Raw genomic sequence first — 17,675 nt, 5'->3', positions numbered from 1 at the left:
GAATATTTCATACAACGATAACAGTGTTGTTATTCTTATTGTATGAAATAGTTTTGAAAAATAGAATTAATGAATCTTCTTTTTTATGTTTGTTAAAAGCCACTGCTAATTTTTCTCAGGACTATCACCAACAAAAGTATACATATCCCAACATGAAGATATCAATCCTACTCACAATGGATTAAAGATCCTTTTTTAATATTACGCGATAATACATTTAAGCAATGCTTAGTTGTTTTTTCTGTGGCGCTGGATGCCCCAAGATAGCTGCCTATGTGCAATGGCAGCATAAACATTCATTGACGTTATTATTAATAAAAAAAACTGTACCTCTGGCCTAATATGAATTGAAAAATACTACAAGGCACCGTTTTCAGATTATTAAGATTATTCTCTTTATACTTTTAGTATTATATGACTGTTGGAAGAACTTATGTAATTAATGGCGTCGCAATAATAAGCCTACACAAAAATGCCGAGGGCAACATTTAATTATTATGCATTGAATCATATACAGCATAGGTACTCATTGTATCAGTTACAGACCTTGAACAGTTAATGTCGGTCAGTGAGAACAGCAGAATCGATAAGACAATAAAACAAAAAACACTCATTCTTCTTCTACAAAAGAACACAGATAATAATGTTCGTAATTCTGATAGTGCAGATAACGCTTCTCCATTCTTAAGTCTCTGGAACTTTTATCTATTGGAGGCAATGCTATAAAAGCCCCATGGAATGCCATTTGCATAGTTACATACAGTCTTGTAAATGGCATTCCATGATAGCTTATTCCCTTTTTATAGTTTGTCTACATTCAAACAGGTGACAATAGACGTATTTGATTTAATCATGTTATTAATATATTTTAAGTCTGTCTGCATCCAAACAGGTGACTGCAGACACATGTGATTTTAATAGTTACGATAATATGTGTGCTTTCTTACAATTCTTGCACATGGGTGCTTTTACTCTAAAGTTGAGTGCAGGCTTTTTTACTATTTTTCCTCAGAATGATTTGTTTTATGCACCCCCATTGGGGTAAAAGCCACTGGGAAACCGATGGAAAACAAGGGCAGAGCTATAAAGACTGTACTCTTATTAAACATTTAAATACATAAATACAGACACAATTAACTTCAATTTAGTTTGTCGTTAAGGTTTTTACGTAAAATAGAATGTTCATCATTAATTTTCTTTTGTGGTAAGTGGGTGAAGTGGTGAGGGAGACTTGCCGTTGGGGACAGCTCGGCTCGAAACGAGACCAACCAATAGAATTTCGAGGTAGCTAGAGCCAATAGGATTGCTTCGCTTTGGATGAACCTGTCGTGGACAACTTTATCTTTGGTGTTTACATGTCATCTTCAATAACATGGAATGCATATGCGCCAATCTTTTGAGATAGTTATTGTTTTTCTCATTTATAACTGAAATTAGGCATTAATTTTAACAATAAATAGTCTTGTCATGTTGCCTTTTCACATATAGATATACAGTTAACGTAGTTACTGCGAAATTCCTTATGTTACCGTTTTTACATGCGGCCAGGTGAAACATTTTGACAACTCTTTTTACGAGCAACAAAATTACGCGTCATCAGTAAATGCCTGTTTTCCTTGCACCGACAGTCTTTTAGTGGTACGACTACTCAGGAGAGGAAGACAAAATACCTGTTTGGCAAAAGCTTTTTGACGATTTCTCAACTATACTAGTGAAATGTTTCGTTACGTTTTTATAAGAAGTGCTATGGTGTATTTTGTCACTGCTGTTATTTTTGTGAAAAACGGGAGGTAAACATAACGTGGTCCATATTTTCAATACGCGTGTGCTTATCGTGCTGGAACATTCACGTATTGTTTAGATCCACTGATATTTTTGTAATCTGTAGCACTTAGTTTAATGAATATCTGTCTTGACTAACTTTGTTGCTTGCTAATATTATTTGTTTATTTTGTCGTTAAATGATCATTTATCTTATAACAAAAAAATGACAGAGTATATGCCGCGAAAAAATCACGTAAAGCAGGTAGAAAAATAATTTGTAACATTGCAATGTAAAATTCCTTTGGAAGTTTCGGTTTAGTTTCTTGTGGATATATTCAGAGCCATCCGCTTCTGCAACTTTTTTGATATCCCTCCAGATTAGTAATAAAGAGTTATTCCTGTGACAAACGTAAATCATTATGTTGTATGCAGTGTCAGTACGTATCTCAAGAAACAATTTTGTACACAACAGAGAATGGACTTTTAGATTAAGGTGATCGACTCTGGTTTGTTGCGTAATTTTCGCACTTTAGACATGTTTTAATTCTCATTATATTTGGGCCTAGTGAAAGTGGTTAAGATTTTACACATAAAGGATGTAAAGAAAAGTTGTCCCATTCCCTAACTGTAGCTTCACACACATGTACTGCATGTAATATTTAGTGGCTTCTGTTCTGAAAGTGTTACAGTTAGTGCAGCAAACTGACTAGGATATGACATGTTCCATGGTAGCTTAACATAAGTAGGGTCGAGGCACCACTGACGGCCCAATTAAGGACAATTCAAGGCAGGTTATACGATTGCTATACAAAATTAGTTTACAGATTACTTCAGTGTAAGCTGTAAACGCAATTTCATGTTCGCAAGCATCATCTGCAGGGAGCCAGCGACTGTTGGATATTGAAATTGTATACCAGCCACAAGTCACATGTAATTTTTCTTTATTTTGAGTAGTTTCACTCAACAAATGTGAGCAGCTTCAGAAAATTATGTGGCCACACATTACTTATGTCAGACTGTATACAGCACCGACGTCATACAAAAATAAAAGAAAAAAACAAACGAATGGACATCCATGTTAGTTTTTGGGATTTGAAATAAGTCACAGATCTCGACCTGATACGTTGATTCTGCCTTTATTCAATGCCGAAGAGCCTATGCTTTGAATATTCCTAAAATTTTGCAGCTTGGAAGTTTTTGAATAATGAAGTAAAATAAATTTCTGGTAACATGAAACTCTTGCAGTTAGGTGGTTGTAACCCGTATATAGTTCATTGCACTTTTAAAACTGGGGTGTCACAAACAAATTGGGAAAGACCACCATTTTCAGAGCCTTATATTGTGTGTTTCACGATTTGCCTACACGAAGATGTCAATATACAGAATATATAGTATCTTCAGGTTTTCCTTTGCAATTATGTGGCATAAAATGGATTGAAAATGTGGCCAAACTAGCTTTAAAATTCTCCCACATCTAAGAACTTATATTTCTCAATTGGCTTAAAATTAAACTCTTATCTGATTCAGAGTGTTTGAAAACTCTATCTTAGCAGTTGGAGACAAATTCTTAGGTCAAAAATTGGCTTCTTTTTTTCCCCGGGACAGCACATCCTTTCAAAAATATGTATGTGATTTTTTACTGATGTACCTATGGCTTATTTTTTGTGTAATGAGTTGTTCACTTTTACCACCTCATTAATGCAGCAAGTTTTCAGTTCAGACATTTTGCATAATTGGAAAATCCCTCGTGTAGGCTGACATGAAGAATATTAAGAATCTGATCACTGCACAATGCTTCGTGTATTTTGGATTTTACTGCAAAGGTACCAAAAGAAAGTTAAGGACCTGACTGAGTGACATCTTGAGGCTAAAAGAAGAAATGCATTCTTGTGTTATTGGTATAATGCAAAAGCTACTTGAAGGCGAACCACTGAAATATAAACCTACACATGCCATTTCATGTTCGGACCCATCGGCAGCATTAAATCAAGAAACAGCTGCATAAAGATTGACATTGCGACTTTAAATTCTCTTTCTGGTGAAAATTTGTGTTGTTTGTGTCAAACAATAATTTCTCAATATTTGTAACGATTCTCATATTCAAAAAGAAAAAATTGGCATTGTTCAAAATAAGTGAAACTTGTTTGGATGAACCTCATTACATTGCCACAAAAGAATGTTGTAATTTTGTAGATTTTCTTAAAATAATGTACTTTCGCCTGGAAATGCTGTTGTGGGAAGAGGTTTTTCAATAAACTCTGAATGTATTTCCAGAATTGATGCTCACTCTGTAGCACCATGTGCGCTGATATGAAACTTCCTGTCAGATTGAGAATGTGTGCCGGAGCTAGACTCAAACTTGAGTAGGCAGTGACGTACTGGCAGAAATGAGGTTAGGGTTTGAGTCATACACGGGTAGTTCAGATAAGAGCACTTGCCCGAGTTCAAGTCTTGGTCTGGCACACAGTTTTAATCTGTCACGAAGTTTCTGAGTGTATTGTTGAGAGTTAGAGTGAAAAATATTCTTGCTCATAATGCTTGCACAGTGTTGACAATTTTAAAATCAACAGAAGTTTAATTCTGTGTATGTGTAATAAAGTTGCTTGTACGTAGATGACAAAAGAAGCAACTAAGTGAAACAGAAAAACAACAAGAACAAAAATTATCCAGAAAAGGAATGAAATCTGAAATTAATGTGTTACAATCCATGAAAACAAAAGAGTCAACTGAAGCACCTAAAATTATGTCAGAAATTGATGTTTGAGAAAGTATACATTGGTAAGTGTGCTACAGAATGGCCGGTCAAAGTCAAACATGCAGGGTAGCTAATGCAGATGGGCAGGGATATGCAGGGTGTATGTTGTACCTGTTACACACACTTGATCACTTGTCTTGACAGACTTGATGGGATGAAAAATCAGCTTTCTTGACAAACATTCAAACTGTCACATCACTAAGTAATCATTGATGAGTCGCCACAGTTTATTCAAATATAGCTAATGTAACTTCATATTGCATAGTGTAAGCGTAATGACAATTTGTTGCAAAAGGAATTTTTTTGTAAACAAATCAAAGTAAGATTATGAATACCTTAACAAAATTCAACAAGAAACTTCAAGTTTTCTTTCACGATTAACTCTAACATTTTACCATCATTAATCCACGAGATGTGACTGTGGATTTTAATCTGTCTGTTCTGTGTCACTTTTTTCATGTACTGGCCATTTAACCCTTCAGTTGACCCTAATATGTCTGGCTTAAACAAACAGATAGTGTTGCATAAATGCAACCGTGTGACATTTTGATGTGCACTATCCTTCAGATGATCACTCCACTTGGTCAGTCATGCTGTATGTGGTGTACATCTCGACATGGTTCATATCGGACATCATATATTTTTAAAACAAGCAATTTGTTCTTTCTAGTGTAGTATGTATGCCTAACCCCATACAGTAAATATAATACATGACAACACTGAATTTGAAAATTCAAATTTGGTGGCCACCCTGATGTTAGTAAAAGAATAATTTGCTTTTCTGCAAATAGATTCTGAAATTATGTAAAGCCTCAGTTTCATTATAATAGGTAGCAGCCAAAAGCAACGAAATGTCTGGCCATAGTGAGGTTTAACGTGGCAAAAATTGGGGAAATGTGCAATTTCATTTTCAATATTTTCATTTGCTTCTGTTATATAATTTAGAACACTTGCTCCCCACAGAATTTGAAACTATAGAATTACTGAAGTAATCTGTAAACTAATTTTGTATAGCAATCGTATAACCTGCCTTGAATTGTCCTTAATTGGGCCGTCAGTGGTGCCTCGACCCTACTTATGTTAAGCTACCATGGAACATGTCATATCCTAGTCAGTTTGCTGCACTAACTGTAACACTTTCAGAACAGAAGCCACTAAATATTACATGCAGTACATGTGTGTGAAGCTACAGTTAGTGAATGGGACAACTTTGCTTTACACCCTTTATGTGTAAAATCTTAACCACTTTCACTAGGCCCAAATATATTGAGAATTAAAACATGTCTAAAGTGCGAAAATTACGCAACAAACCAGAGTCGATCACCTTAATCTAAAAGTCCATTCTCTGTTGTGTACAAAATTGTTTCTTGCGATACGTACTGACACTGCATACAACATAATGATTTACGTTTGTCACAGGAATAACTCTTTATTACTAATCTGGAGGGATATCAAAAAAGTTGCAGAAGTGGATGGCTCTGAATATATCCACAAGAAACTAAACCGAAACTTCCAAAGGAATTTTACATTGCAATGTTACAAATTATTTTTCTACCTGCTTTACGTGATTTTTTCGCGGCATATACTCTGTCATTTTTTTGTTATAAGATAAATGATCATTTAACGACAAAATAAACAAATAATATTAGCAAGCAACAAAGTTAGTCAAGACAGATATTCATTAAACTAAGTGCTACAGATTACAAAAATATCAGTGGATCTAAACAATACGTGAATGTTCCAGCACGATAAGCACACGCGTATTGAAAATATGGACCACGTTATGTTTACCTCCCGTTTTTCACAAAAATAACAGCAGTGACAAAATACACCATAGCACTTCTTATAAAAACGTAACGAAACATTTCACTAGTATAGTTGAGAAATCGTCAAAAAGCTTTTGCCAAACAGGTATTTTGTCTTCCTCTCCTGAGTAGTCGTACCACTAAAAGACTGTCGGTGCAAGGAAAACAGGCATTTACTGATGACGCGTAATTTTGTTGCTCGTAAAAAGAGTTGTCAAAACGTTTCACCTGGCCGCATGTAAAAACGGTAACATAAGGAATTTCGCAGTAACTACGTTAACTGTATATCTATATGTGAAAAGGCAACATGACAAGACTATTTATTGTTAAAATTAATGCCTAATTTCAGTTATAAATGAGAAAAACAATAACTATCTCAAAAGATTGGCGCATATGCATTCCATGTTATTGAAGATGACATGTAAACACCAAAGATAAAGTTGTCCACGCCAGGTTCATCCAAAGCGAAGCAATCCTATTGGCTCTAGCTACCTCGAAATTCTATTGGTTGGTCTCGTTTCGAGCCGAGCTGTCCCCAACGGCAAGTCTCCCCACCACTTCACCCACTTACCACAAAAGAAAATTAATGATGAATATTCTGTTTTACGTAAAAACCTTAACGACAAACTAAATTGAAGTTAATTGTGTCTGTATTTATGTATTTAAATGTTTAATAAGAGTACAGTCTTTATAGCTCTGCCCTTGTTTTCCCTCGGTTTCCCAGTGGCTTTTACCCCAATGGGGGTGCATAAAACAAATCATTCTGAGGAAAAATAGTAAAAAAGCCTGCACTCAACTTTAGAGTAAAAGCACCCATGTGCAAGAATTGTAAGAAAGCACACATATTATCGTAACTATTAAAATCACATGTGTCTGCAGTCACCTGTTTGGATGCAGACAGACTTAAAATATATTAATAACATGATTAAATCAAATACGTCTATTGTCACCTGTTTGAATGTAGACAAACTATAAAAAGGGAATAAGCTATCATGGAATGCCATTTACAAGACTGTATGTAACTATGCAAATGTTTTTTTTTTTTTTTTTTTACTTTATTGTTATTTTAAAACCTGTACAAATCAGGTAGGCTGGCAGTGGCACACTACGCCGCTCTTCAGCCATAGCGTTTTACAAGAGTATAAAAAATGGTGAATGACAATGAACAAAATGACGGGCAAAAGAGAGAGGTCACAGAGACACAAAAAACACGGAGTCGTTCACATGTGACGATAACAACACTGAAAACATGTTGGCACGGCGCACAAAACACTGATGAATCCGACGGCACAAGTGAACGTAGTAGTGGGACGGCGGACACCAAAAACACTATACGACGTCACACACACGAGAGACAGAAGGCGACGATCTCCGGCGCGCAAATGTTCACTATGCGTGTGCGAGTCCGGGGACCTGCCAAGAGAGGAGTAGGAGGAAGGGGAGTGGGAGAGCGAGAGGGGAGAGCAGAGATGCCACGGGCAGGGGAGATAGGGGGGAGGGAGGAAGGGGGAGAGGAAGCCCGGGGGAAGAGGGGGAAGGGAGGGGACGGGGAGATGGAAAAAGAAGGGAAGAGAAGAGAAAGGAGGGAGGGTGCCGAAAGGAAAGGACACGGGAAGTGGGGGGCGGGGCAGGGTCAAAGTTGATAGGAGGGGTAGATGGAGGGGACGAGGACATCATCAGGGAGAGGGAGCTGGCGGAAGCCACCTTGGGAGAGGGTAAGGAGGGTGGACAGATGGAGACCGGGCGGGACGTGGGAATACAGGCGCGGCAGCGGGCGGGGGTGGGAGAGGATCGGGGAGACGAGCGGGTGAGGAGGATCAAGTTTACGGGAGGTGTACAGGATCCGTATCCTTTCAAGGAAAAGGAGGAGGTGGGGGAAGGGGATGAGATCATACAGGATCCGCGTGGGGGAGGGGAGACGGATGCGATAGGCGAGGCGGAGAGCATGGCGTTCAAGGATTTGGAGGGATTTATAAAAGGTAGGGGAGGTGGAGATCCAAGCCGGATGGGCCTAACAAAGGATAGGGCGGATGAGGGATTTATAGGTGTGGAGGATGGTGGAGGGGTCCAGACCCCACGTACGGCCGGAGAGGAGCTTGAGGAGGCTGAGTCGGGAGCGTGCCTTGGCTTGGATTGTCCGGAGGTGGGGAGTCCAGGAGAGGCGACGGTCGAGGGTGACGCCAAGGTACTTAAGGGTGGGAGTGAGGGCGATAGGACGGCCATAGATGGTGATGTAGAAATCAAGGAGGCGGAAGGAAGGGGTGGTTTTGCCTACAATGATCGCCTGGGTTTTGGAGGGATTGACCTTGAGCAACCACTGGTTGCACCAAGTGGTGAACCGGTCAAGATGGGATTGGAGAAGGTGTTGGGAGCGCTGCAGGGTGGGGGCAAGGGCAAGGAAGGCAGTGTCATCGGCAAACTGGAGAAGGTGGACGGGGGCTGGCGGCGGCGGCATGTCCGCCGTGTACAAAAGGTACAGAAGGGGGGAGAGGACGGAGCCTTGGGGCACACCAGCAGAGGGGAAAAAGGTGTAGGAATCTGCGTTATGGATGGTGACATAGGAAGGACGGCGGGAGAGAAAGGAGCCGATCAGACGGACGTAGTTAATGGGAAGGGCGAAGGTTTGGAGCTTGAAGAGGAGACCGGAATCCATACGCGGTCATAGGCACGTTCGAGGTCCAGGGAGAGGAAGATTGCAGAGCGACGGGAATTAAGCTGTTCGGAAAGGAGATGAGTGAGGTGAAGGAGAAGGTCGTCGGAAGAGAAGGACGGCCGAAAGCCACACTGGGTAACGGGAAGGAGGCGGTGCTGGCGGAGATGCTGGTGCATGCGGCGGGTGAGGATAGATTCCAGGACCTTGCTGAAGGCCGAGGTAAGGCAGATGGGGCGGTAGGAGGAGACGGCTGACGGCGGTTTGCCAGGTTTAAGGAACATGAGGATACGGGAGGTTTTCCACAGGTCGGGGTAGTAACCGGTGGACAGGACTACATTGTAGAGCCTGGCCAGGGTGGAGAGGAAAGAGACAGGAGCTTCACGAAGGTGACGGTAGGTGACACGATCGTGGCCAGGAGCGGTGTTGCGTTTCGTGCGGAGTGTAGCAATGAGATCCTGTGTAGTGATAGGGGCATTGAGTTCCGTGTGTGCAATGTTGTCCAAGTACTGGAAACCAGGAGCGAGGGGAGGGACAGATGTGTCAGTTCGATCGCGGACATCCTGGAAGAGGGAGTAATCGAACTGCGGATCATCGGGAATGGAAAATACATCGGAGAGGTAGGAGGCAAAGTGGTTGGCCTTACTAAGGGAGTCAGGGAAAGGGTGATCATCATGGAGAAGAGGATAATAAGGGGAGGGCTTAGTTCCAGTAAGGCGACGGAAGGCCGACCAGAACTTGGACGAGTTTATTGGTAGGGTAGCATTTAAACGGGTGCATGTCTGTCGCCAGTCCCGGCGTTTCTTAGCCGCGAGCAAATTACGAATGTGTCGCTGGAGTTGCCGGTGGCGTCGTAGTGTGTCCGGGTCACGCGTGCGGAGGAAGGCATGGTAGAGACGACGGGATTCACGGAGGAGGAGGACGGCCTGTGGGGGTAAGGTAGGACGGTGGGGGTGGATGGCGACAGTAGGGACGTGGGCCTCCACGGCCTCAGACAAGGTCTGCTGGAGAAAGGAAGCGGCATGGGTAACATCGTCAGGGTGGTGGTAGGTGAAGGGGTGGCTATCGACCTGGGTGGAAAGGGTATCCCGGTAGGCATTCCAGTCGGCACGGGAGTAGTCATGGACATACTTAGGGGGAGGGTCATTACGAGGGTCGGGGCGGGGGCGACGACCGTCTGAAACGGTGAGGAGGACAGGGAGATGGTCGCTGCCAAGAGGCTCCAGGACATCCACCGTTATGCGGCCAAGGAGGTTGGGGGAGGAGAGGATAACATCAGGAGTGGAGTTGGATTCGGGACGGGTGTGCTGGGGGATGGGAATGAGGTCGCCTTGAAGGGAGGAGAGGAACCGATGCCACCGCCGTAACTGGGCGGCGGTACGACTATGGATGTTGAGGTCGGCGGCGATCAGGTAGGAGGAAAAGGTACGATCGACGTGGGAGAGGAAGTCGAAGGGAATAGGAGCGTTGGGGCGGACATAGATGGTGGCGCAGGTAACGGTAAGGCCGGGGAAGAAGAGACTAAGGATCAGGTGTTCGGTGGGGTCGGGAAGGAGAGGTTGGAGCCGAACGGGGATCTGGCGGTGGTGACCAATGGCAACTCCGCCACGCGCAATTGGGAGGGGATTATCGGAGCGGTGGAGGAGGTAGGGCGAAGTGTGAATGGTGTGGTGGGGTTGGAGGAAGGTATCATTAAGGAGGAAGGCATCCACGCGGTGGGTGGCAAGGGTGTGCAGGAAGAGGTTCCTGTTGGCGGGTAGGGAGCGGATGTTGTTGAAAAGGATACGTTGCTGTCGCGCCATGATCGGGATTTAGACGAAGGTGTCAAGGCGGGAGAAGGTGAAATGGGCCTGGTTGTTGGAGTAGGTGGCGTACATCTTGAGTTGGAATACGGAACGGGCGGCAAGGGAGATCTGCTGGAGGGTGTGGGGGCGCTGAAAGGGATGAACATTCTGGAGGACGATGGTTAGGAACCTGATGATGTCCTCAGCGGTGGGGGCGGGGGGGGGGGGGGGGGACGAAGGGAATTGCCAGGAGGGGTGGGGGCGTCCAGGGGACGGACAGGGACGGTGAGTTCAGGAGTGGTTGGAGGGGGTCGGGCTTTACACTTTTGGGAGTAGGTGGGATGGAGGAGATTGCAGGTATTGCAGGAAGGAGGGGATTGGAGGTTAGGGCACTGCCGGAGGAAGTGCGCTTGCCGACAATGCGGGCAGGTGGGGGCCTCGCGGCACTCAGCTGTGGGGTGCGCGTTATAGCGCAGACACCTCTGGCAGCGCAGGGATTGAGGAGGGGAACGGGAGGGGTTGACCTTGTACCGCTGGTTAAAAAGGAGGGCACCCTCCTTCAGGAGACGGTCAATGGAGGGGGCGTGCTCAGAAAAAACCCGCATAAGGCAGGTGGGGCCGGCAGCGTTATGCATGCGGCGAACCGCACGCACCTCCAAATGGGGATGCGCCTTGAGCTCCGCCAACACCTCCTCCTCCGTGATCACTGGATTAAGCCGAGTGATCACGGCGGTGAGAGTTGGCGGGCGACGCGGAGGTTGGGGTTGGCGGGAGGGAGGTGGGGAAGGAGCAGGGGTGAGAGAGGCATGAGGGCCAAAGCGGGTGACAGGGATGCGGGAAAGGAGGTAGGTGTGGAGGGTTGGGCTGGGGGAGGAGATGAGGACCGAATCACGGCGAGGAGTGAGGAGGGAGATGGGGGCACCAGGACAATGCTGGCGAAGGAAGAGGGTGAGGTTCCGGGCTTCAAGGAGAGAGGGATCAAGACGGGAGAGGAGGTAGCGGTAGGAGGAGGGGGTAGAGGAGGAGGAGGAGGGGGCAGGGACAGGCGGGGACACATCCATGGCATCATAGGTGGGGGAAGGAGGACGAGGCGGAGCCTTTTTGGAAGCAGAGGAAGCAGGGGTGCCACTGGGGCGCTTGACGGCGGTGGAGGAGGTGTGGGGGACGGGAACAACGGGAATGTGGCGGGGAGGGGCAAGTCCTGGGGCCGGAGTCGGCGCCGGAGATGGTGACGGTGAAGGCGACGGCGACGATGACGATGACGGTGGCAGGGGCGGCGGTGATGGCGAAGGTGACGGGGAGAGCTGGGCGTGGACAGTGGCCCGGCGGGCCACCACCCGAGCCGGAGCTGCAGTGACAGGCTGGGGGAGTGGGGGGAAGGGATCAGAATGAGAGGAGCGAGAGGAAGAAGCGGGAGAGGGGGCGACAAAGATAGAGGGTGAAGGGAGAGAGAGGAGAGGCGGGATGGAAGGAGGGGGGTGGGACTGGGCACACCAAGTTATAGTGGTGGAAGCGGCGGAAGGGGATGTATAGACGATGGCGGTGGTGGTAGTAGTGACGGTGGTGGTGGGGACGGACATGACGACAGGAAGAAAAAACGCACAGCACGAAAAGGAAAGGACACAAACTGGGAAACGGCGAAGACGCAGACGGGCGAAGACCGGCGAAGACGCAGACGGACGAAGACCGGCGAAGACGCAGACGGACGCAGACCAGGGCGGCGGCGACGGCGGCGGCGAGCACCGGCTGGCGGCGGCGGCGGCGGCGGCGGCGAGCACCGGCTGGCGGCGACGGCGGCGGCGGCGAGCACCGGCTGGCGGCGACCACCGGCTGGCGGCGGCGGCGTAGGCGGCGGCGAACAGACGGACGGACGGACGGACGGACAGCAGGCGGCGAACAGACGGACGGACAGCAGGCGAGACGGACAGCGAGCAGGCAGGCAGGCGGACACACGAACGAATGAACAGCTACAACAGTAAGCGGCGGGCCGACAGACAGACAGACAGACACAATCTTCGAAAGCGAAGATTCCAACCAGAGAGTAGCCCAGGCTTTGGAATCCGGTATGCAAATGGCATTCCATGGGGCTTTTATAGCATTGCCTCCAATAGATAAAAGTTCCAGAGACTTAAGAATGGAGAAGCGTTATCTGCACTGTCAGAATTACGAACATTATTATCTGTGTTCTTTTGTAGAAGAAGAATGAGTGTTTTTTGTTTTATTGTCTTATCGATTCTGCTGTTCTCACTGACCGACATTAACTGTTCAAGGTCTGTAACTGATACAATGAGTACCTATGCTGTATATGATTCAATGCATAATAATTAAATGTTGCCCTCGGCATTTTTGTGTAGGCTTATTATTGCGACGCCATTAATTACATAAGTTCTTCCAACAGTCATATAATACTAAAAGTATAAAGAGAATAATCTTAATAAAATTCAAAAAACACTTTTTAGACCTGCTATCGCAATTGTACATGATACAAAATTTCATTGAATAGATAATTCCATATTATCATTTTAAAGTTTGAGTCGTTTTTACAGTTATGTTCCATTATCCTTATTTCTTTTACTTACAAGTTACATTAAGTTACAGTTCCCTTATTCTATGTTTATCGGTTTATGCAATTTAACTGCTTGACAGCTATCTGATGGGTTGGTAAATTTGGATGATGGGTACTTCTACGTCTGAGACAAAGTAAAGAATGCAAACTGCTGTCAGTAACACATTTAACTTGGTGATCGTAATGCTTATGGTTACCACACTTTGGCGTCATTCTCCTCATACTGTTGAATATATTGCAACATTTGCCTCACTGTAATTCTGACCTGCTGAGATGCTATCAGTTGTCTAAGTAATTTATGAGATTAGGATTCAGGGTGGTGTTAAGATAAGTTAAATTTTGTGTCGCCAGTACCTCAAACGGTTTCTCTGGTCAGTGCAATGCAGAGGGAGTTACTTGGAGTACAGTCATACCCAAGAGTGTAGTTGGGAGGTGGAAGTTCATCCCAGCTATCTCACAAGTCAATTTAAAGATAATCAGCAGGTTTAATTTAACATCGTTTGTTCACTGCCTTGTACTACATTGCACCAGGCAAAATGCAGCCCCACTGTGAATGCTGTTCTCAAACTCAGGATGAGTTGGTTGACGTTCACAAGCAGCTGTAAATTGCCCTGACTACTATCAAATTATTGGGAGCTGCTACAAATCGGTGTGTTGGAAGAGCTCCCGAGAGTCGTGTACCTGTTATACCTGTACCAGAGGTACCTCAAGTACTGTCCTCTTCTGGTGATCCTTTCTCCTCTGCAGAAAGTTCAGGAGCTGCCATTACCCATCCACTTGACAGCATGTGGCATGTCAATGGTAGATCTAGGTATCCTGTTCACGGTGGGGGACCAGAGATGACTCAGGGTGTTGTACCGATCCCCCTAATGAACAAGTTTGAGGTGCTTTCACTGAAACTGAGCCAGTGGGACTCACTTCACCTATTTTGTCCAGTGTCGGGAGGAGGCAAATGCAAAAGGAGGGTCTGTTAATTGTATGCAGCTAAAATGTTTGGTGAATAATTGTACCCCTGAGGGAAATGGCAGCAAAGGACAGGAAAGGACACCAGGTGCACTCTGTGTGTATGCCTGAGGGCATGAGGCTATTCTGGCAGCCACTGAGGGAAGAGAGTGCAACCAACTGCAGATGATGGTGCACATTGGAACAAACGATGCCTGTTGACTGGGCTCTGAAGTTATTCTTGGGTCATTCCAGTGACTGGCAGAGAAGACCTGTCTGGCATGTGGAGTTTCAATGAAATAAACAATTTGCAGAACTGTCCCCTAGAACTGATCCTGGCTCTTTGGTTCTGAGTTGAGTGGAAGGACTTAACCAGAGACTTCGGACATTCTCTGACAAGCTAGGCTGCGACTTCCTGGACTTGTGCCATAAGGTTGAGAACTTTACAGTTCACATAAATAGGTCAGGTATGCACTACACATCAGAGGCTGCTACACAGGTAGCTTACTGTGGGTGGGGTGCACACAAGGTTTTTTTTTTTTTTTTTAATATAGATTAGGCGACTCTCCACTCAATCAAACCCAGCTGTAGCAAACCCAGAAGTATCACTGTAAGATCAAATGAAATGCCTCCCACAGGTGAGAGTATTAAAATCCTAAAGGTGAACTGCCGAAGCATTCACAACAAAGTGCAAGAGTTTGAAGCACTTGTGGAAAGTAGTGAAGCTCACATAATACTAGTACAGAAAGGTGCTCACATAATACTAGTACAGAAAGGTGGCTGAAACCTGAAACTGATAGCAGTGAGATTTTTGGGGAAAATTTAAGAATATATGGAGGCCAGGCAAATGGGAAATGGAGGTTGTGTATTTGTTGCAGTATACAAGAAACTCAAATCCACCGAGACAGAAACTCAAGCTGCATGAGAGTGTTTGGGCAAGACTCACTATCACAGGTGGACATAAATGATAATTGGTTCCTTCTGTCGCCCACCAGACTCATCTCCTGATGTAACTGAAACCTTTAGAGAAAACTTCAGTTCACTTGTACGAGGGTGGTTTGAAAAGTTCTCAGAATCACCAAGAGAGGTCATCACTAGTGCAATGAGTTGTTCACATGATGTTCATTGGACACGTGCCACGTCAGTGCTCTTGAAAGATGGAAAAAATAGAGATTATGTATTTCACAAAGAAAGGTATGGAAGGAAAGGACATTCATGCCAATTTCCAGAATACCTTGGGGGACTCAGCTCCTTCATATTCAACTGTTGTCAAGTGGACAAATGAACTTAAATGTGGTCGAGAGAGCTTAGATGATGATCTGCGCAATGGTCAGCCAAGATGTGTCAGTACTCCAGATATCATTGCAAAAGTGCACAAAACTGTCATGGAGGATCGCCAATTGAAAGTGCACGAAACTGCTCAGCCTTGCCAGATTTCATTTGAAACTTATCAGTCCTTTGAATGGTTATGGTTTTATACATGGGCGTAGAATTTCCCGACACTTTAGAAGACGAAAGTCAGGGAAAAAGACACGTTTCCGAAATATCTTTGGTGTGCAGCAACATGTAGACTGCGTATTTTCGTATTACGAAAGTATACATTGGAATTGCACCAAACACCGCATGTTGCTTTCCGAATCATTGAAATGGAGATTGCGATGCACTTTTGTAAGCCAGTCGTAGCTCGCCAGCCGATGACAGCGGATATTCAGAGGATAGGACGCGTGATGCAGTCAGTCAACAACAACATAACTGTTAAGTAGCACGAACACACAAACAGGGAAAGTTAATAGCTTAAATTAATATACATAGTGTTGCTACAAGAAAAGAAAAGCTTTCACATATAATATTGGTCTCTAAGATTAATAAGCTGAAGGACAAGCTAAGCGCCGGCCAGAGTGGCCTAGCGGTTCTAGTCGCTATCGTCTGGAGCCGCGCGACCGGTACGGTCGCAGGTTCGAATCCTGCCTCGGGCATGAATGGGTATGATGTCCTTAGGTTAGTTAGGTTTAAGTAGTTCTAAGTTCTAGGGGACTGATGACCTCAGAAGTTAAGTCCCATAGTGCTCAGAGCCATTTAGAAGCTAAACTTTCGCACATAATGTTGGTCTTTATTGCGCGTGTTACACTTTAAAAGATATATCACACAAATGTGCCAGTAAAATTTTTAATAATGCCATACATGTCTGATCTGCAGGGTTCGAAAGTCTTCTAAATGGCTCGTCATCAAAGAGTTGATTTTTTAATGAGAGTAAACGTTCTGTGATTTAAGAAAATCATTGTACATTCTCGCACATAATTCAACTTACGTAAAAGGATATTTACTTTGAAAGTAACGCTTTTCAAACCACCATTCGCAATATTTTCCCGCGACCTGTTAGAAATAGGTTCGTTTCAGCAATTGCCAAAGAGCTAAGATAACAGGCGACACCGCGCTTGCGCAGCTACCATGACGTAGGGAAGCCCGTATGTTCGTTACGTGTGAAACATTGAAAGATATACATTATGTCATAAAAGAAACAAGACATCAGAGGATACTCCAAGAGCATCGGAATTTCGTGAACCATACTAAAATATGCACATTTAAAGCGCATACTTAAAGTGCACATTCGTATGTTGAGATTCCCAATGAAGTAGACCTCGACCTGATATTAAGCTTTTCAGTGTCGTTTTCGGGATTTAAATTTCTTGGAGAACCAGTACTGTATTATATCATGTTTGGTTCTTTATTATGGCATAATGCCATACGTGCTAGAAGATGAAAACGTGCACTTGAATGCAGCGAACAGTTGAAACTAGCCAGTACTGTGGAATTAAACATTTCATTTCAAATACATTGACTGCCTCTGCGGAAAATGTTAATAAAAGTCAAATTTCTTTAGCAAACAGACAAAAATAACTTCATTGTTCTGCAAGGCGATTAATGCTTGACTGTAAGGAAGATGGAAATAAAATAAAATCTGAAACTAATAACATATTTTAGCCTTCTGTAATCATGTGAATGTACTTTAATTCACTTGATAGCTCCCGGCCACAGATATCCGTTTTGTTTTCATTTGACGTGAGAGTAAACGAAGGGGACACAACAAAATCACTAAATGTTAACACGGGCCACGTGGCGACTACCCACTTTAACTCACAGACTGCTTTGCACATCAGCACATTTGCTACTCGGGTCAAAAATAAAAAAATCGAATTTTCAAAATAATGTTCATCTTGTCGCGGACATCTTTCTGAAAAGTCGGAAACATAAAACGTGTGTTCGAGGAAATTTAAGACGTGATATTTGGTCTTGAGAGTGCTAAAGTGCAGTGCCACGCCTCTTCATACAGTATTCTTCTATCGCACGTCACTGTATTTCGCTCTGTGGAATTGGAGCGTGTATATTGTGTAACGGATGCCATCAAACT

The sequence above is a fragment of the Schistocerca nitens genome, chromosome 2 (genome assembly GCF_023898315.1).
Source record: "Schistocerca nitens isolate TAMUIC-IGC-003100 chromosome 2, iqSchNite1.1, whole genome shotgun sequence".
NCBI lineage: Eukaryota > Metazoa > Arthropoda > Insecta > Orthoptera > Acrididae > Schistocerca > Schistocerca nitens.
Note: the sequence above shows the minus strand (reverse complement) of the source record.